At 35.6% G+C, this 21922-nt stretch overlaps 1 long non-coding RNA gene and 3 other non-coding genes across 10 annotated transcripts; 2 read left to right on the plus strand and 2 right to left on the minus strand.

Annotated features, from left to right (window-relative positions):
- The first annotated feature begins 1320 nt into the window (after positions 1–1320).
- On the plus strand, positions 1321–1427 carry LOC125589291. The gene has a single exon (XR_007325479.1). It is a non-coding gene; the product is annotated as a small nucleolar RNA R71 (small nucleolar RNA).
- Positions 1428–6871: 5444 nt separating this feature from the next.
- On the plus strand, positions 6872–6978 carry LOC125589292. Its single transcript, XR_007325480.1, has one exon. It is a non-coding gene; the product is annotated as a small nucleolar RNA R71 (small nucleolar RNA).
- A 9471-nt stretch (positions 6979–16449) lies between these two features.
- LOC125588996 lies at positions 16450–18602 on the minus strand. 6 transcript variants are annotated; one of them, XR_007325196.1, is made up of 6 exons: positions 18283–18602; positions 18024–18216; positions 17350–17910; positions 17121–17239; positions 16894–16950; positions 16450–16713 (listed from the first exon to the last, which is right to left on the minus strand). It is a non-coding gene; the product is annotated as an uncharacterized LOC125588996 (long non-coding RNA). The 6 variants fall into 6 exon arrangements; XR_007325197.1 differs by having other exon boundaries at positions 17350–17907; positions 18107–18176; positions 18283–18600; XR_007325195.1 differs by having other exon boundaries at positions 17350–17907; positions 18107–18216; positions 18283–18600.
- A 595-nt stretch (positions 18603–19197) lies between these two features.
- LOC106396528 lies at positions 19198–21432 on the minus strand. Of its 2 annotated transcripts, XR_007325191.1 has the most exons (4): positions 20484–21429; positions 20124–20343; positions 19841–19997; positions 19198–19653 (listed from the first exon to the last, which is right to left on the minus strand). It is a non-coding gene; the product is annotated as an uncharacterized LOC106396528 (transcript). The 2 variants fall into 2 exon arrangements; XR_007325190.1 differs by having other exon boundaries at positions 19841–20343; positions 20484–21432.
- Between the last annotated feature and the right edge of the window lie 490 nt (positions 21433–21922).

Raw genomic sequence — 21922 nt, forward strand, 5'->3', positions numbered from 1 at the left:
ATAGGTCCAAGAGCACAAGGTAGTGTGAAGCATCCTGGATCCTCTAACTTCTCTGGAACATCAAGCCTTTGGATGATGGCACTGCACTCATGGGTAAGAATCATCATGCTTTCCATTTCCTTCTTCTTTGCAGCTACAACATCTTTCAGGAACTTGTTGTATTGAGGAATCAACATGAAAGCATCGATGATGGGCATTGCAACCTGAGCTTCACTCATTTGCTTCTCAAACAAAGCCTTGTACTTCTCTAGCAGCTGCCTCTTGAATCTACCAGGGAATGGTAGTTTGGGTTCATAGGGAGGAGGAACAAAAGAATTCTCACTTGCTGGAGCAAGAACTTCACCATCTTTCACTGTTTTCTTCTCTTCCCCAACCTTTCCTTTACCCTTGGCTTCCACAATCTTCTCCAAGATTTCATCATTGATTTTCTCATCAACAATCACCACTTCATCATCTAAGTTGATGGCCACCTCTTCACCTAGTTTCTCAGCATCCCTGGTGAGGGTTGTAGGAGGTAACTGCTTACCACTCCTAAGGGTGATAGCTTTGGCCTCCTTGGGGTTTTGGTCAGATTTTCCAGGTAGAGATCCTTGCTGGCGAGTCTGGTGAGTGTTCATGGAAGCAAACTGATTCTCTAAATTCTTGACTGTAGAAGCAAGATGTGAGAACTTGTTGTTGAGCTCATTGTAGCTCCCATCAATCTTGGAATGAAGGTTCTTCAACTCATAACCAACATGCTTCTCACTTCTAGTCTGAGACTCCAAGATTTGTTTCAGCAGGGTGTCAGTGCTGCTCTCTTGAGGAGCAGAGGAACCAGATGAGGGGTTTTGCTGAGGTTGATAGCTGCCTTGCTGGTTGTTTCGAGGCGGATAACCACTCTGTTGGTTGTTGGGATAGGATTTCTGTTGGTAGTTGTTGTACTGAAAGTTGGGCTCTTTTTTGTACCAGCTACCATTGTTGTTGATGAAACACAGCTCTTCCTGACCTTCCAAACCCTCAACCTCATGGACAACAGGTGGTGTCTCTTGGCTTGGGTTACCAACAAAGTGCAGCTGCTCTTGTGTGGCTTTATCAGCAAGGAGGATGTCTATCTTATCCTGTAGAGCTTTCAACTCTTTCCTCGTCTGCTTATCATCTGTTCGACTGCCTCTGTCGTGGTCTCCACTGTAGACTGCATCACTCTTTACCATGTTGTCAACCAGCTCCTCTGCATCTTCCTCAGTTCTCCCCAAGAAGAACCCATTGCTAGCTGTATCCAGTCTGGCCCTGTACTTAGGAAGAGCACCACGGTAGAATGTGCTCAGCAAGCTCTCCTTAGAGAAACCATGGTGTGGGCATTGAGCTTGGTAGCCCTTGAATCTCTCCCAGGCTTCACTGAAGCCTTCCAAGTTCTTCTGTTGAAAGCTGGAAATCTCATTTCTCAGCTTAGCAGTTCTTGAAGTAGAGAAGAACTTCTCCAAGAATGCTCTCTTGCAATCATCCCAAGTGGTGATAGAGTCGCTGGGTAGAGACTTCTCCCACTGACGTGCCTTATCCCCCAAAGAGAAAGGGAATAGCTTGAGCTTTAAGGCATCTTCGGACACACCATTGGTTTTTGACAACCCACAGTAGCTGTCGAACTTGTCCAAGTGATCAAATGGGTCCTCTAGAGCCAAGCCATGATACTTGTTGTTCTCGATCACGTTGAGGAGTCCTGACTTGACCTCAAAGTTGTTGGCTGCCACAGCCGGTGCTCGGATTCCTAGTCTATGACCATGAATGTTGGGCCGGTCATAAGTACCAATGGGTCGAGCTGCCCGCGGTTGGTGTTCTGCCCCTTGCGGTGGATCTGCCATATCAATATCCAATCTCTGCAAGTGGGCTTGTTGTTCTTCTTCTCTTCTAGCTCTAGCACACTCCCTCTCGAAAGCTCTGATGTCTGCTACTATTGGAACTAGGTTTGATGGACCCCTGCTCCTCAAGTTCATACACCTGAAAGTGAAAGGTAGGTGAAGAAGAAGAATCAGTAACAAAACAAAATTAAAATGACTTAGTCTCAAGCAAGTGACTAAATCTCAATGTTTAAATCTACTCAGAATTTGGCAACGGCGCCAATTTGATGTTAGGAGTTTTCAAGGCTCCTAAGACAAATGTTGTAGTATAGTGATTGTCGAACCAGTTCTGAGGGATATCAAAGCACTGAGAATGCAAGTACTCACTTAATCTAAGTGCAACCAATGATTTAGATGAGTTTTAAGCTATGACTAAAACTAAAAAGCAATAACAGAATGATACTTTCTTGACTAAGGGAAAAGAGAACTCATGGGCATAGGGATTAGACCTTGGGTGATCAAGTTCGAACTAAGGATGACAAATGATCAATCAAACTATCGACCTTAAGCCTAGACACAATTCTAAGCAAGCTCTATGTCTAGATGAATGCTCATTTGCTAACATATCTCAAACATCAAATGTCTTTGGTTGAATAATATGAAAGCAATCATTACTAACAAGTCTATTAGCTATCTTAGCACCTTTAACAACAAATGTCTTTGGCAAAGTATACTAAAAGCCTAGGAGAGTTGTCTCAGGCATTTCATCAAACACCTTTTGGGTGGGAAATGCCTATTGATCAACTTTTGAGTGGCCAACTCAGAAGATGCATTATGAATACTCTACTAGCAAGGAACAAGAATGATCTACACTAAAACATCCTAGAACTAACCTAATCACCCTTGATCTCCCTAACCCATGAATTCAAAAGGTGATTACTCACTAATCTCCATGATTCCTCTTAAACCCATATTGGATTTCAGATTAATCATGTAGAGAAATAGATAAGAAATCAACAATAACACAAGAACATAACAATCAAAATCCAAGAGATGAACTTCTCAAGAGAGTTTTTTGTGTATTTCTCAATAGATCAAAAGATAATCTGCCTGGTGGCTACCAAAGATGTTTAAAACATAGGTTTTAGAAATGTAAAACGTGCATAATGAAATGACCAAAAGGGCCTTAAGTAAAATAGGAATCGACCCAACAATAGACGCGGAGCGACCTCGGCATGTCGCTCCGACAAGTCGCTCCGGCCTTCGGGAGCGACCTCAGTGGGTCGCTCTGAGAGGTCGCTCCGGGCTTCGCTTCGTGTCGTCTCGCCATAGAGACGCGAGCGACCTCGGGGTGTCGCTTTGGGAGGTCGCTCCGAGAGGGGTGTGAGATGCGAGCGACCTCGGTGCGTCGCTCTGGGCTTCCAACGGGATGAATATGGCGAGCGACTTCACGGGGTCGCTCCAGCTAGGTCGCTCTGAGAGGTGCTTTGGAGCGACCTCATGACGTCGCTGCGGAACCTCGCTCCCATCCTCTGCTCGTCCAATGATCACCTATTTCACCTCCTTTGAGCTCCAAATGCATCCAAATGTCCCCAAGAACTCCATGTGGCACTCCAACACCTGATAAAGACTCATGTATGCAAAATGTAACCTAAACATGGCTAAATCCTAGTCTATATGATCAAAATGCACATGGCGAATGGATAAGATAATGGAAATATGCAAGATATCAACTCCCCCAAACTTGTTCTTTTACTTGTGCACAAGTGAACTTTCTAGAACTCATAGGGAGAGAGGTTTGAAGGTGAGAGCTCATAGCCAAAAGAAACACACAAAGCACTCAAATCAACATCTAAATTCAGCATTAGTACACCCTCTCTTATTATACTCTAGCTTCTCTAGCCTATTCAACTCTTTTCATCCCTACACTCATCATCATGCATTCACACATGCAAATCAGCCAACTCTCAAGTTCATTAAGCATAGCATCAAGTGAATTCTTGCAAATGGTCAATTGGTCCAAATCATTTGGTTGAGTAAGGGAAAGCTTTTATTCAAGTGGGTCAAGAGGTTCAAAATCCATGATCTTTTAAAGTGGTTTACTCTCAAAACAAGTAGCCTTGACATTGCACATAATATATCTAAGAAATGGATCAACTCATGCATACAATGCTCAATCTCCATTGTTCTACCCTTTTCCCAAACATACAATTACACAATCATTCCCAAATGTCAAACCCAACTCACATCTCTCACCAAAAGATCCTAAGAACTTTAACTCTTCTCTTTGAAATCTACAAGGGATTTTCCACAACCTCAAAACATTACTTAGCTCCTAACAACTTTGATAGCCCATTTTTTCTTTCTTTTTCTTTTCTTTTTATATTTTATTTTTTTTTTTTTTTTTTTTTTTAGATGGGGGCCAAGACTTTTCATAACTTGAGCTAGAGGTTTTTCTACTTATCCCAATAAGACAATTCACTTAAACACAAAGAGTCATTTCTTTTCCTTTTTCATTGCTCCCAAATCATAATCACAACTCTCACCCCCACCTATAGCTACACAATAGAGTGCCCAATCTAGCAAGAATGAAGATCAAGCATTGTTGTTCCCGATACTCTCAACATTATGCACATGTAAGACTTTCCGAAGAAGGCCTCACTCATCAAACAATGAAAGCTTAAAAGAAGGGAAAGGTTTTGGGAGTGGTCTACCACTAGAGTTTGTCAAAATAAGATTGGCATAAAGGATGTGACAACTCAAGTGTGTATAGCCATGACTCAGTACACAAGGGACCATGAGCAAGAAGCATTAAGTTCGTTCAGTTCAAATAAGGTTGTAGTTGGCTTCAAAGACTGAGTTTCAGCAATCAACAAGTTTCAGGAAGAGTCTTCAAGGCTCGAAGCATACAAGTGTTTTTGAGAGGTGCATAAGCTATTCAGGTGCAAAGTAATGTTCTTTACAAGGCATTTCAAATCATTGCTCCCAATGCAAGTAAATGCAACCTATATGCTCTAGACTCTCCTAGAAATGCCAATGATGCAAACTAAATGATTTTTTTTTATGCAAATATATATGTATAATGCAATGCATGAGACTCAAAATCATCAAAGCAAACATGATCAAATACTTGGTACCTCCCCCAAACTTAAATGACACAGTCTCTGTGTTGTCAAGGAGAGAGAGATACCCAAAAAGAGAAAACTAATATGCAAAAACGAAATGGTATATACAAGGGAAAGTAGTGGGTTACCTTCTATGGAGAATGAGTAGAGGGAGATGCTCCCTCCTCGTCGTCCTCAGGTGGTAACTCTTCAAGGTGCTCATCAGTAAGAGTGCCCATCTCTTCAATGTAGAAGGCTTGCCCGAACACAGTTGGTTTCTTCATTTTCTCCTTGATGTCAAAGTGGAGAACATGCCCTTTACCCAAATGGAGATCAATCGTGCCCTCTTTCACCTTAACAATTGCTCCTGCTGTAGCTAAGAATGGCCTTCCAAGAATCAATGGGTCCTGAGCCTCCTCACCCATCTCAAGCACCACAAAATCTGTAGGTATCTCATACCTTCCAATCTTCACAGGTAGGTCCTCTAAGATGCCCACAGGGTACTTCACTGAACGATCAGCTAACACCAGAGAGAGTTTACACTTCTTGTACTGAGTGAATCCAAGCTTCTTTGCAACAGACAAAGGCATCACGCTGACACTAGCTCCCAAATCGCAGAGACATTTCTCAAATACCATAGGTCCAAGAGCACAAGGTAGTGTAAAGCATCCTGGATCCTCTAACTTCTCTGGAACATCAAGCCTTTGGATGATGGCACTGCACTCATGGGTAAGAATCATCATGCTTTCCATTTCCTTCTTCTTTGCAGCTACAACATCTTTCAGGAACTTGTTGTATTGAGGAATCAACATGAAAGCATCGATGATGGGCATTGCAACCTGAGCTTCACTCATTTGCTTCTCAAACAAAGCCTTGTACTTCTCTAGCAGCTGCCTCTTGAATCTACCAGGGAATGGTAGTTTGGGTTCATAGGGAGGAGGAACAAAAGAATTCTCACTTGCTGGAGCAAGAACTTCACCATCTTTCACTGTTTTCTTCGCTTCCCCAACCTTTCCTTTACCCTTGGCTTCCACAATCTTCTCCAAGATTTCATCATTGATTTTCTCATCAACAATCACCACTTCATCATCTAAGTTGATGGCCACCTCTTCACCTAGTTTTTCAGCATCCCTGGTGAGGGTTGTAGGAGGTAACTGCTTACCACTCCTAAGGGTGATAGCTTTGGCCTCCTTGGGGTTTTGGTCAGATTTTCCAGGTAGAGATCCTTGCTGGCGAGTCTGGTGAGTGTTCATGGAAGCAAACTGATTCTCTAAATTCTTGACTGTAGAAGCAAGATGTGAGAACTTGTTGTTGAGCTCATTGTAGCTCCCATCAATCTTGGAATGAAGGTTCTTCAACTCATAACCAACATGCTTCTCACTTCTAGTCTGAGACTCCAAGATTTGTTTCAGCAGGGTGTCAGTGCTGCTCTCTTGAGGAGCAGAGGAACCAGATGAGGGGTTTTGCTGAGGTTGATAGCTGCCTTGCTGGTTGTTTCGAGGCGGATAACCACTCTGTTGGTTGTTGGGATAGGATTTCTGTTGGTAGTTGTTGTACTGAAAGTTGGGCTCTTTTTTGTACCAGCTACCATTGTTGTTGATGAAACACAGCTCTTCCTGACCTTCCAAACCCTCAACCTCATGGACAACAGGTGGTGTCTCTTGGCTTGGGTTACCAACAAAGTGCAGCTGCTCTTGTGTGGCTTTATCAGCAAGGAGGATGTCTATCTTATCCTGTAGAGCTTTCAACTCTTTCCTCGTCTGCTTATCATCTGTTCGACTGCCTCTGTCGTGGTCTCCACTGTAGACTGCATCACTCTTTACCATGTTGTCAACCAGCTCCTCTGCATCTTCCTCAGTTCTCCCCAAGAAGAACCCATTGCTAGCTGTATCCAGTCTGGCCCTGTACTTAGGAAGAGCACCACGGTAGAATGTGCTCAGCAAGCTCTCCTTAGAGAAACCATGGTGTGGGCATTGAGCTTGGTAGCCCTTGAATCTCTCCCAGGCTTCACTGAAGCCTTCCAAGTTCTTCTGTTGAAAGCTGGAAATCTCATTTCTCAGCTTAGCAGTTCTTGAAGTAGAGAAGAACTTCTCCAAGAATGCTCTCTTGCAATCATCCCAAGTGGTGATAGAGTCGCTGGGTAGAGACTTCTCCCACTGACGTGCCTTATCCCCCAAAGAGAAAGGGAATAGCTTGAGCTTTAAGGCATCTTCGGACACACCATTGGTTTTTGACAACCCACAGTAGCTGTCGAACTTGTCCAAGTGATCAAATGGGTCCTCTAGAGCCAAGCCATGATACTTGTTGTTCTCGATCACGTTGAGGAGTCCTGACTTGACCTCAAAGTTGTTGGCTGCCACAGCCGGTGCTCGGATTCCTAGTCTATGACCATGAATGTTGGGCCGGTCATAAGTACCAATGGGTCGAGCTGCCCGCGGTTGGTGTTCTGCCCCTTGCGGTGGATCTGCCATATCAATATCCAATCTCTGCAAGTGGGCTTGTTGTTCTTCTTCTCTTCTAGCTCTAGCACACTCCCTCTCGAAAGCTCTGATGTCTGCTACTATTGGAACTAGGTTTGATGGACCCCTGCTCCTCAAGTTCATACACCTGAAAGTGAAAGGTAGGTGAAGAAGAAGAATCAGTAACAAAACAAAATTAAAATGACTTAGTCTCAAGCAAGTGACTAAATCTCAATGTTTAAATCTACTCAGAATTTGGCAACGGCGCCAATTTGATGTTAGGAGTTTTCAAGGCTCCTAAGACAAATGTTGTAGTATAGTGATTGTCGAACCAGTTCTGAGGGATATCAAAGCACTGAGAATGCAAGTACTCACTTAATCTAAGTGCAACCAATGATTTAGATGAGTTTTAAGCTATGACTAAAACTAAAAAGCAATAACAGAATGATACTTTCTTGACTAAGGGAAAAGAGAACTCATGGGCATAGGGATTAGACCTTGGGTGATCAAGTTCGAACTAAGGATGACAAATGATCAATCAAACTATCGACCTTAAGCCTAGACACAATTCTAAGCAAGCTCTATGTCTAGATGAATGCTCATTTGCTAACATATCTCAAACATCAAATGTCTTTGGTTGAATAATATGAAAGCAATCATTACTAACAAGTCTATTAGCTATCTTAGCACCTTTAACAACAAATGTCTTTGGCAAAGTATACTAAAAGCCTAGGAGAGTTGTCTCAGGCATTTCATCAAACACCTTTTGGGTGGGAAATGTCTATTGATCAACTTTTGAGTGGCCAACTCAGAAGATGCATTATGAATACTCTACTAGCAAGGAACAAGAATGATCTACACTAAAACATCCTAGAACTAACCTAATCACCCTTGATCTCCCTAACCCATGAATTCAAAAGGTGATTACTCACTAATCTCCATGATTCCTCTTAAACCCATATTGGATTTCAGATTAATCATGTAGAGAAATAGATAAGAAATCAACAATAACACAAGAACATAACAATCAAAATCCAAGAGATGAACTTCTCAAGAGAGTTTTTTTTTGTGCATTTCTCAATAGATCAAAAGATACTCTGCCTGCTGGCTACCAAAGATGTTTAAAACATAGGTTTTAGAAATGTAAAACGTGCATAATGAAATGACCAAAATGGCCTTAAGTAAAATAGGAATCGACCCAACAATAGACGCGGAGCAACCTCGGCATGTCGCTCCGACAAGTCGCTCCGGCCTTCGGGAGCGACCTCAGTGGGTCGCTCTGAGAGGTCGCTCTGGGCTTCGCTTCGTGTCGTCTCGCCATAGAGACGCGAGCGACCTCGGGGTGTCGCTTTGGGAGGTCGCTCCGAGAGGCGTGTTAGATGCGAGCGACCTCGGTGCGTCGCTCTGGGCAAGTCGCTCTGGGCTTCCAACGGGATGAATATGGCGAGCGACTTCACGGGGTCGCTCCAGCTAGGTCGCTCTGAGAGGTGCTTTGGAGCGACCTCATGACGTCGCTGCGGAACCTCACTCCCATCCTCTGCTCATCCAATGATCACCTATTTCACCTCCTTTGAGCTCCAAATGCATCCAAATGTCCCCAAGAACTCCATGTGGCACTCCAACACCTGATAAAGACTCATGTATGCAAAATGTAACCTAAACATGGCTAAATCCTAGTCTATATGATCAAAATGCACATGGACGAATGGATAAGATAATGGAAATATGCAAGATATCAAAAGTAAACCTTCCATCTCAGCATGCAAAGCTGAGAAGCTCCTGTTACACATCCGTAATCCGAAAAATTCAGAACCCATTTGGTCCTTAAGACTCCACCCTCAGCCACTAACACTACCATTATCGATCCATGATGCATCAGTTTGACATGTAGGGATTCGAGGTATCCAAGGGGCACTGTCTCGACCTCTGTAGTAGGAGGGTCGTCATGATCCTCGTTTGCTTCCTTCTTTTCGTTAGCCTTCCTCCAACATTCTGCCTTAAGAGACGCGTGTTGGAGAGTGTTACATTTGTTAAGTTGGTGGTACATCAAATTTACTTTGCATATTTTAGACTAATTTAATGGATTAGATATTTTTAGGGTTTTAATAGTTTTATCCGTGTTTTCATATTTTTTCCAGACCGGCGGTCGGACCGGGTTATCTAATGACCTATATACATAATCTGGTTCAGATTTAATTAAGACTCAATATTTAAAAATCAGATAACCTGGTAAAAACCGTAAAGTCTATCATTAACCCGCGATCCAACACTTGTGAACCCAATAAAACCCATACAAATCTGATGCTATTTAAAAAAAACTGATTCAACTTTTGATATATTTTTTTTTACAGTACATAGATTTTAATAAACTATATGATTTGTGATTCGTTAAATTTTGTTAATACTCTTACTATGTTATTTAAATAAAATGAAGAAAATGGTGATAAAAAAAACTAAAATTTATTGTTATAGTTTAATTTATTTTTATTATTGATAAATTATTTTATATTTTAAAAATGTAATTTCACATTTCCCATTTTAAAGTATAGATAAATAAATTAAAATTTACATGAATATAATTTTATGAAAATAAAATAAATCATTTACATAACCTGCCCCGTATTAGTTTTACTTGTATTTTAAAGCTTTAAATTATGGTAAATTTTGTTTTTAATCTTTTATATTGGTCAAATTTTATTTTATTATTATATAAATTAAGTATATGTCATTCAATCCGTCTCATACTTGATAAATATATTGAATTATTTTAATATTCTAATTTAAATATGTACAATAAAATATAAAATTATTTATTAGTTTATATATCTTACTTTAATATTTTGTTTTAATAAATTTAAGTATGTTGTAAAATTCATGAATATATGTTATTACTAGGGCCGGCCCGCCCTATGGGCGGGATGAAAATTAAAAAATAATTTAAACAGTTAGAAAGAATGTTTAATATAAATTTGTATCATATAAAAATATACATATTAGTTAAATATTGTACATGTTAATTGTACATGTTAATGTATTTGAATACTAAATAGACTATAAAACTACCAATATTTGCTTTGATTAGAGATATTTGCTTGCTTTGATTACTGTTGAATGAACTATGTAAATTAAATTGGTTGGTAAGCTGTTAGTACAAAACTATATGTCATGTCTTGAGATTTTTGCTCTTATACTATCTTTCTTTTGAGGTTGGGACGTTCATCGGGTTTAGTTGTACGTGGTTGTTGTTTTGATTAAGTTATTTAAAGTAGTTTTCTTTTCATGGTTATATACATGCAGGTTTCCTTTTTCTTTATTTGGCCAAATATTGGAAATTATAAATATATCATGCCACTAAAAATATTTATATGTATATATAATTTTAAAAAAAAATATTATTCAATGTTTATTCCACCTTGATTAGGAAAATAAGTTGAATATATCTTAGACCACAAATCATAAATATTCTCAGTCTTATACATTTTGTTCTTCAAGTTATTGTTACTTTTATTTCCTTTTATACATTTCTCTTAATATTTATGTACGCATCCAAAATATTTTTAAAAAAGGATTTTTCATTAACTAATGTATTTATTGTAGTTTTAAATATATTATAGTTTTCCTGCACTTGATTAAATTTTTTTGGCATTGGTGGTATTTGAAGTGGTTGAGAACCGGAATGAATATTTACTTTCATAAAGTTTTTGGTGTATGTTTAAAAATAAAAAATTTGTAAAGGCTTTTAAATCATATGAATATAATATTCAACACACTACTGTTGACTATTCATATACTTAAAATTTTGACGTAGGTAATTACAAATTTGCTGAACTCATAGATTCGTTGCTACTTTATAAATTATCCAGGATGGGGTACATAGGGAAAATATTGCTTTTATGATAATATAACGTCCATATCGTAATATGTGTGTGTTTTTTTTATCTACTATGCATTAAGAAATAATTAACACATTCAATAATATTAAAGAGTAAAAAGCCCTGTCAATTGTTCATAGTATAAGCCCAAAGTTAACCTCAAGCCCAGCCAAAGAAATAAAACCCAGAGACACGTGTCGGCCTGTCAGAGAGTGACTTTCCACGTGAATAGCTTAGGAGAGAGGCAAACATATTTATATATATATATATATAGATTTAATTTTATAATTTATAAAATAGTTAATAATTGAATAAAGTTACTTTATATTTATTAATTGGTATAGTAATTTAAACCGTAATTTAATTATTAATATAAATTATGTATATGTAAATATTATTGAAATGTTATTTCTTATTCTATAAATCAAAAAATGAATTAATACTGGTTTATAATTATAGTTAATATTAATTACAAAATTAATTATTTAAAAGTAAATATTAAAAATAAAGATATTATCAAAATGCAATTTTAGAAAAAAAGATTCTTAAGAATATCTTTTCGGATGTCATATTTTAAAAATATTAAAATAATATGTTAGAAATGGTATATTTAATAATAACTAAGTTTGTTGTAGGAGAAATAATAGGAAGTTAAAAAAAATGTAATTGTCCAACTTAGACTATTGTAAGTAGATAAAAAATGATTCTGTTTTAATAGTATTAATTTTTTTTTAAAAGATACATATATATATATATATAAAGTAATGTCATTTTTTTTAAGAAAAATATTTTTTTTTGATCAAACCATGCTTCATTCATTCTAAAATTCAAACTCCACTCAAGGAGAGCATACAAGGCAGAAACACACACAACTAACCAAAGGTTTTGCCATATTACAGGCACAACAAAACAAAATATCAAATAAATTAGCTAAAGACAAGATAAGAGATTGTATAGCGAATAAGATCCAAAGAACATCAAAAGACCAACTCTCATTTAGACCAACTCTCTGAAATGAAGCGAATGAGTTCTTGACAGTATGATTTACAGACAAGATTGGAGATGCCTAATAGAATGGCTGCAACCAGGGGAGAAGCCACCTTACACACTAAGAGTGCAAGTGCACCGCACACGAAATAATATGTATTTTTCAGTTTTTGTCTCACAAATCATTAAACATTTGGTAGATCACATGGTAAAATTTAGGGTGTGCACCCACAGTGATCTAAGTTCGAGTCTTCTTTATGTCTTCCTTTCTTTTATGATTAATTGTGCACCCAGTATATAAAATTCCTAGATTGTCCCCTGGCTCTAACTTGCGTCTCCAAAAAAGCTAGACACTATGCAAGAATGGCAAAAAAACCATAATAAAACCAAGAGAAAAAATAATGTAGCAGTATAAAGATCTTATTTAGTCTAAGAATACCTAAAATCAATGTTTTCTTTAATTTGTTGAAATCTCTATAGATTTACCGAAAATAAAGAACAAATAGAGAACTCTAAATTTTATTAATCCAATCATGAACTGCATACAACTCTAAGCATAAGGTCTATTTATATGAAAACCAAATAAACTTAAAACTATTAAAAATACTCAAGGCGCAGTACTTCTAACTAATTAAGATAATATCAAAATTTAAAAAAATTAAAAAATTAAAATATTTAAAATAAAGGGAAATTTTGGATAAATGCACTTCAATAAGAATATAATTTGAAAAATACACATTTGTTTAAGCTTTTTGAAAAATAAACTTATCTATATATAAATTTACCAAATTACCCAATCTTAATATTTATCAATTTCTATTAAACAATTTAAAAGAAAATATTTTAAAAGAAAATCATTAGAGATAGGAAATTATTTGTGAATCCACTGTTCAGAATTTCTTCCAACTCTTTCATATACACGTGAAAGTAATCTTTCGATAAGACTTCAATGCAAGCAACACCATTTGTTTTCTGTGACTTTCAACTGTTTGTATGTGTTTGTTCTTCCTCTGCCTTTCTTTTTCTATTACTTCCTTTTTTGAATCTTGTACTTCGTCTCTATATAAACAATATAAATTAAAATTTTGTAAGATACACGAATCAAATCATTGGCTCAAACAGATTTATTGGATTTTCATGACACGTGAAAAAAAAGAACAAACCGATGAATAATAATCAGTGCAATTCTTTTTCATATTCAAAATCGAAAAAACACATATCCGAATATATCATATTAGCTAAAACTTACTTGGCTCCGGTAGAGAAGATGAAAATTTTGTAGAAACAAACGTGACTTGCTTTTCTTTTTTAACAACGTGACTTGTTTATATAAGTTGAAGAAAATAAAATAAAGGGAAATCTGTATAAACATCATCATAAAGTAAAAAAAAGTCATAATTCACATGTTATCTTTGTTATTGTAAAATTTAAATGGTAAAACAACATATTTATCTCAACACACATATTTATCTAATTTTAATGATATTATTTTATTAATTTCGAATTTATATATTAATTTCGAATTATATCTTGGGTAAAAAGGTCAATTCATAATTAAAGAAGTGTATTTTTCAAAAGTTAAAATAGAAAATACAATTATCAAATTTCAAATCCTAAATAGGGTATTTTGCAAATTATCCCTAAAATAAATCTATATATGTATCTGTATCATTCTCTGGGTTAGAAAAGATTCGCCCTCGAATCTTGTTCTTTTGCCGATATTCTTTATTCGTTACTAGGGCAGGTCCGCGCTACGCGCGGAATTTGATGTATCGGTTTTTATAAATTATAGTTTTCTATAAATTTTTTTATATGTTAAAATGAATATGAGTATGATTATTTTGTCTACACCAAATTTCAATTATATAACTAAAAATGACTGAATTCTTACTATTGCTACTGTTTTAAGTAAGAGTTGTAAAATTTTATAGTGTTTTAAGTATTATAACAATATAAAATACATAAATCAATTAAAATATATCAAAAGAGAATGAGATTGAGTTTTAGAATACCATCGTATCTTTTTGAGGGTTTCTAAAATAGTGGAAAAAGAGGTTTTAATTTAGAGAAACTCTTTGTCGAAGTTATTATAGTTGTTTTGGACAATGTTAGTAATTGCTACTATTAATAATTGTTGTTTTTTTGGTATTTATGTTATAATAATGAGTTATTATGGATAATTTATGTATTGTTACATAACTAATTACATTGAAAGAATGATTGAAGAAATACAATTCTTGGTTTTTATTTGATGTTTTGGTTATATTTGCTTATCTATAACGTAATTAATCGTTATATTTCATTATATGATTTTGTTTAACATATTTTGTCTTGAAAGATTTGGTTTTTCATTGTGTTATTTATATGATTGTTCTTTTGTATAATTTTCGTTATTTTCTATTGAATTTGTTTAATGTAAAATGAACTCATTGCAATTGACGAAATTTTATAATATTGAAATCATTTGAATGGGTTATGTTTTATTTTATTATGGTGTGTAAAATTTTTAGTCTTTTATTTTATTTAAGGTCATCTAATTTTATTTCTACTTTTATATGTTTCTTGTCAGATTTTTATATTAGTATCATGTTCATATTGTGTAATTTTATATATTTTTATTTCTATATTGGTACTAAAATAATAATTGTTTATTTTGTTTTACTACGAAGATTTTATTTTAAAAAAAAATATTTCTTAGAATAATAACATTAAACAACTTGATATATTACGAAAATAATTTTGTTTGTAATAGTAGATGGCGATTTGTTTTTACAAATCATATATATTCTACTATATATTATTTAGTAAAACTTGAAATGTTTAATTTATTTTAAATGATAAGTAAGATTAACTTTCACTAATTTTTTACAACATTTTAACTATTTGTTTTTTTTCTATCAACTTATACAGACTCATACTGCATTATTTTTTTTATTATATTCCTTATATATCATGTATTTGTTTCACTAATAAAATTGGAAAATGTAATTGTTTTACTTAATTTTTAATATTCTTCCTGCTCGGATAATAAATAGAATAGTTTTATTAAGGTTATTAAAGAAAACATTGGTTACTTCTCTTTTTTCATAGATATTTTAAAATTGACGATATGGAAAATAGCTGATTTATTATGACTAAATTTACTTTTAATTAATAACATGGAAAACTCTATTGATTGTTACTAATTACAAATATACATGTATGTTTGAATTATTATATGTTATTATATTTGATAACCAAGCATCATGTTATCTGAAACAATTATGATTTTAAGTCTGTAAAGGAGGTACAGCTGTACTGTCCGCCACCCGGGTTCGAGTCTTGGCCACAACGGATTTAACATCTCTTCCGTTGGAGCGCTGGATCCCTTTCGGGGGGATAGTTGAGAATGTGGCTGCCCAGATACCAGAGTTATCAAAAAAAAAAAAAAAAAATTTATGATTTTAAGATAAATAAATTATAACCTTTAAAATTTTGATTTTATCATATTACTTTACTTATTATATTTTAAGCATCTATTATATTTATCAATAGTTTTAGATATTTTTATTTATTAAATATTCTGATTTTGATCAGAAGTAATTACTTACATATATACAGTGGTAGTAGTATAACTTTATTTATTAATCCTTGTCTATAATAATCATGCTGGTTTTTTTTTTATGATATAAAAATAGTAAATAATTTTTTGATTGTTTTTAATTGCTTCAATGCATCTAAATTACAATTTAAAAACGGTGATAAATAACATTTCATATTTATTTGAAGGCAAGTTTTTACATATATATATGTTGATAATAATATTGATTATCGAATTTATTTTTTAAAAAAACTTAAAGTCTTGAAAGTATAAAAAATATAAATGTATTTGTATAACTAATTTCATTAATTTTAATATTTGTTAAAAAAACTATATTAAATAATCATTTATAATTTTAAAATTTACAATTGGTCTGAATTAAAAAAGTACAATTGTTTAGTGAAAGCATTTATACACTATCTAATGTTCTGTTAATATATTTGGTCTAAATATTAAGAGTGATTTTTTTTTATAATTTTCTTAAAATTGTGATGATGTGTCAGTTTATGGTGTTTCACTTATAATGTAGTCTCATAAGAAGCGAGTTTGTTTTTTATAATTTTATGACATTTTCAAGTAGCATATAAATTTTAGATATAAATTATGAAATCTAATAATGCTTATGGGAAACGTATATACGTTATAACTTCTAATCTCACTGTTTCCTCTTTATCGTTCATAGTGTGTAACTATAGAAAAATTAGCATGATATTAATTCAGACTAAAGCAGTTAAGAACTCAGAAAACTCTACTTTAAATAAAACATGGATTCAACGTCTTTTACTCTTGGACTTGGTGGCTCGATTTCTCACGGATGCATCTGGTGGCTTCCAGATGATGTCATCCAGTTTGATACAAAACGTGTTGTAGAGCTGTAAAACATCGTTGACTAAAGAAAAGCTGTAAAACATAAAAAGACAATTTTACTGCTATTCTTAAATTTTGTCACACAATGCTCAAAGCCTTTGAAGACCTTCAGGTTTTAAACATAAAATGATTAGTGAGACATGTAGAGACCAAAGCAGAAAAACATGACTAATTTGGAAGGATATGATAGTAGGTGAATGCTGAGAAGCTTACTTATAGAATGACGTAGAATTGAGACGACTTATTTGCAAATAATCCTTCTACTATCATCTGAAAGTGAAATGGGGTTAACATCAGTTAGGTTCTAGATGAACTGAACGTTAAGATATGAAATGAATTATGCAACACTGAAGAGAGTTACTAAACTAAAGATCATCATAACCAATGAAGCAATTGCAATAGATGAGAATGCCTAACAGACTCTTATTCTAATTTCTTACTTTATAATTTTGAATGTGCTTCTTAAAGCCCCCATGGACTGTGACACAACTTCCATGCTTTAAAGAACTACGTTTGCTGGCTTCTTTGAGATGAATCTGGTCTGATGCTTCATGTAGTCCTATCAATACACTTCAAAATTAATTCAATCATTGTATAACATAGTGAAATGATAAAAACAACTGAAGAAGTTCGAGAAATGCAAACAACGGGCCATGCCGGTATTGTTACCTTTCCACGGTCAAAAAGAGTTGGTTCAGGCTTTGAGATAGCATTTAAAAGACAGTGGATCCGTGTCTCATGTTCCATCAAGTGCATCTTTTTGTTCCTGAAATGTATTATGTCACATAGACCATTATATACACAATGCCAACCAGCAACAAATGGGGGACAAAGAATTGCGGAGAAAATCATACCTCAGAATCATCAACAGCAGCGTATACATAATCCAGGTTTACATGTTCGTGATGGAAAGAGTGTATTCGACAGTATATAAAAATGATATGATTGGTCAACTATTGTAGAGTTTATATATTCTTTCAAGCTGATGTTCTTTAAACATGTAATATATCTCAAAAAGACCAGCTATGAATTAAAGAGATTTTAAGCAAAGCTTTTTGTAAGGGAATCAAAACTTACAGTTTCAGGATTTGGAACCAAAAATTCTACTGAAGCTCTGATTGTACCGAGTCATATCCAAACCGCTAAAGGCGAACATTTTTGAACCGCCTTGAGCCGGTGTCTGCAGGTGGCGAGACGGTTGACATTCACGGTGGCTGGCATGAGAGTCTACTGAAACACATGTGACAAAGAAAGCAAAATCAACAAACGGTTTCAAAATTTCTCATTCAAAAGAGTTTCCATAAAGAGCTTAATACAAAATTTTGATGATTATGAGTATATACATCGGAAGAGTTTAAAACTGCTATGAACATGACGTTTAATAACGAAATAACATTGCATCAAGGAGGAGTATCCATCAGCTCACCACCGTTACATGTTTCTCCTTCCCAGAATCTGAGCAGTCACACCTCAGTGGTGGAGGAACAGAGGCCAGGCTTCAAATCAGCAAGAAGAACATATGATTTATCCATTACACTGCAAATAAGTTTTTTTGGCATTACACGAATGGAGAATGATGATGTTCAAGGCTAAAAGGCTTACCCCTTTTATAGGTACAGAAAACCGCCTTAAAGTAGGAAAGAGTATCATTGAATGAGACGTCGTGCTTGATTTGGATCGGTGAAGTTAAGACATCACTTAAAGTCGATGAATGAATACAACTCGTAACGTCTGGGGGTGAAGGACCAAATATGAATCGACGGCGACTTGATACCAAGGTTCTTGAGGACGATTCATCTTACACGATTTGAAAAATCTCCATTGTTGCTCGATCTCATTCATTGCAGAGATAGAAGACCATGGCTACCCTAATTCTCACCACCGTCTGTCCCGAAGAAGAAAGTTTCTGAAGGACTTTCAACTGGACAGGCAAAATCAGAATTAAAGCCCAATAACATTAAACAAATGCATAACAATTATAAAGCCCAACCAATTTCAAATTAATGAAGTGATGCGTTTTATTCTGCAGGACACGTGTCGACTCGACAGCGCACGACTTTCTGACGTGGAGGACCAGGAGAGAGGCAAACAATATTTTATATATATAGATTTTTCTATTTTTTTTGAGCGGTGATTCCACACTTGATTCGTCGCTGAAATATTCAATTTAATGAACTTTTTCTAAATGAGTTGATTACTTTTTAAGGCATTTTTTTATTTTCTCTTAAGTTCAGAGACACTTCTTATTTGTAAAGCACTTTCATGTGGGGTCCAGATGTTATTCGGACAACTATACCTTTAACGAAACAAGGATATTGCGTATTTGATTATAAAATGCTTAGATTGGTTTCGTTTGCCTTAAGATATTAGTTTAGTTAGATTTTTATTTTATTACTACTCATTCCATCTTTCGTGTTAATTGTTTTTTTTCTCATTTTTGAGATATATAAAACAAATACAACTATTACAATAAATTGTATTTTTTTTTCTCCACATTTCAACATCCACTTTCATATATGTATTTTATATATTTTAACAATTATATAAAAAATGCTTGGACATAAAAAAAATGTGGACATGGATGTCAACATGTGGACAACTGCATACCACAAAACGTGGACATGAATCGTGTTACCAAGAAACTCACCAAAAAAGGAAAAAAAAGAAGCTTTTGGGCATGTTAACAAAAGAAGACATAGAGTCATGTGGACATAGCCTCATGTGGACATGGACACATACACATGTGGACAGACTAGTGTGGACAATGACTCATGTGGACAAGAGAAGAAAAACGTGGACATGGATTCATATTAACAAAATAAGAAAAAGACGTAGACATAGACTCATGTTACCAAAACCTCTGACAAAACACTCACCACAAGTTGTGGACTAGATCAAAACCACGACATATGCTTTTGATACCCTTGTTTGTCACTGTCGAATACTTCAAGGGAAACCAAGTCCTTGAAAAACCTGTCAAATACTTCAATCATTAACGAATCCCATTCTCAACATTTCATCAGCTTCATCAAGAACAAGAAATTGATTATAAGTCAAGTCATGGTTTCGCCTTTCAATATGATCTTACAATGAATATCAATACGATGTCAAGAGAGCACACAAACATACAAAATAAACGATTATTTGGTTAAAGACATACCTTGATGCGACCAGGTGTCTCAACTACAATGTCAACACCTCTCTTGAATTTATGCTCCTGAGGCTGGTAGGGATCCCCTCCATATACACAACAAGAAGCTAATCCAACAGCTCCACCATATACATCAAAGTCAGCAAACACCACACCATCAACAAAACTTCAAGAAAAGAAACAAAACAAACTTGCTTAAGATCATTACCTGCTTGGCCAATTCTCTAGTAGGTAAAAAATCCAGTGAACACAAAGATAAACATGAAGGAAGAAGATGCAATTAAAACAATACCCAGAAACGATGTGAAACGGTTTCAGCTGAACTTGGTGAAGTCGTAGACTCGTCCAACACATGATTCAGAGAGTTTGAATCTTCGACGTAAGAAGGCATAAATAGCCTCAGTCCAAAATCGCAAGCTGCAGCTAGTAACTCTCCTCTATTTGCTGCGCTCAAGTCTTCACAGATGACGACCCCCAACTGAATGATGCCATCTGAATCTTCAAATCTCCTCCTACGACAAATTTAAAAAAAGAAAGAAAACATATAAGATTCTCTGGGGCGAAATTGGTTTCATATATGGTTACAAGGTCTCTCAAGATCGAAGCTTTAGGCAAGAACTATAAATTTAACCAAAAAAGTTGAGAACTTTACCTTTCTTTCATGTCGACAACTGATGATCTTGGGAACAAGGATGTGTGGAGGCGGTGGCTAAGAGACAATGGCCGCGAAACAAATACCATTAATTAGGTCGAAATGAATCAAAAACAGTGGAGATTGGGATTCAATCGAGATAGGAGTTTAGCAAACTCCATCTTCTTCTCCATGGTTTGGTTTCTTCTTCTCCATAGCTTGGAACTCTAAACAGAGACCAAACCAGATTCAAGAAAGGTCAAACCTTTAGAATCCAGTTCAGAGCTTGGTTTCTAACATGTGGCTCCAGCCCCCAGAACACAATCTCTTGGCAAGAACTCAACCTTAGCTCCAACATCTCTCAACGATGATGGAGGAGTACCCGTCATCGGTGGTCGTGGCTGACGGAGACGAGGCGGAACGGTGACATGAAAACCCGGTGAAGTCACGGAGGCGAAGTCGCAGAGGAGGAACTCGAATAAACCATCTTCTGATGCTTCTTCCAGAGCTTGCCTGTGCTTTGGATTCACGGAGCCTCCATGAGTGAAAGAACGAGAAAGACTAAGAGATGATCCAGTTCTTTGTTGTGTTCAAGAAGACCAGAAGGAAAAAAAATAAATCAGAAAAATTAGGGTTCAGCAAACACCAAGTTCAGCTGACACATTTGACAGCAACACTCTAGCTGTAAATAGAAACTCAGAATGTTGTCCTGGGCATTCGGACTAAACTGGAACCAGACCGACCGAACCGAAGTTTTCGGTTTTCGGTTTCATTCACATTTGAGACAACAAACCGATCGGCGTTTTTGCCAATTTACTTCGGTTTCCTGGTCAGTTCGGTTCGGCGGCTTCAAACCGATCGGTTTTTTCGGTTTCTGGTCTTGTTCTCTATGTCTCCATTCGTTCAGCATCGTTAGTTTTTATTTTCTTCTGTTTCATCTGTTTTTTTTCTTCGTCTTTGAATTTAGAAGCCGCCGTCATTCTTTTTCTGTGAAACCTAATTGATTTTTAAACATTGTGCTAGATGGGCTTTAAATGAATTTTCTATTGTTTCTTACACTTGGACTTATTTTGATGCATTCGTTCAACCCAAGTGGTCAAATGTCCATTTTAAATAAAATGCAAGGCCGAGTATTTAATAACCGTGGTCCGTGAGGCCTAAACAAAATATAAACAAAAGAAACCCTAAATCTAACCAAATATATTTTTTTTTGCTGCCGGCACTATTTCCTTCTTCACTTCTTTGTTTTTTTTTTGGCCAAAGCATCTTTGGTCTCATACCTAGCCGTCGCACTTCCCTTCTTTCTTTTTCCGCACAAAACAGCTAGATCCATCTTCTTTTTTTCCTAGCCGTCAGACCTTTCTTATCAACACATAATTCAGATCGTCTTCACACTTTGGCTTTTCGTTTATCTGCTTGCTGTTTTGTTGATTCTATCGACGCTCCACCATCCAACTACG

The sequence above is a fragment of the Brassica napus genome, chromosome C6, assembly GCF_020379485.1.
Source record: "Brassica napus cultivar Da-Ae chromosome C6, Da-Ae, whole genome shotgun sequence".
Classification (NCBI taxonomy): Eukaryota; Viridiplantae; Streptophyta; class Magnoliopsida; order Brassicales; family Brassicaceae; genus Brassica; species Brassica napus.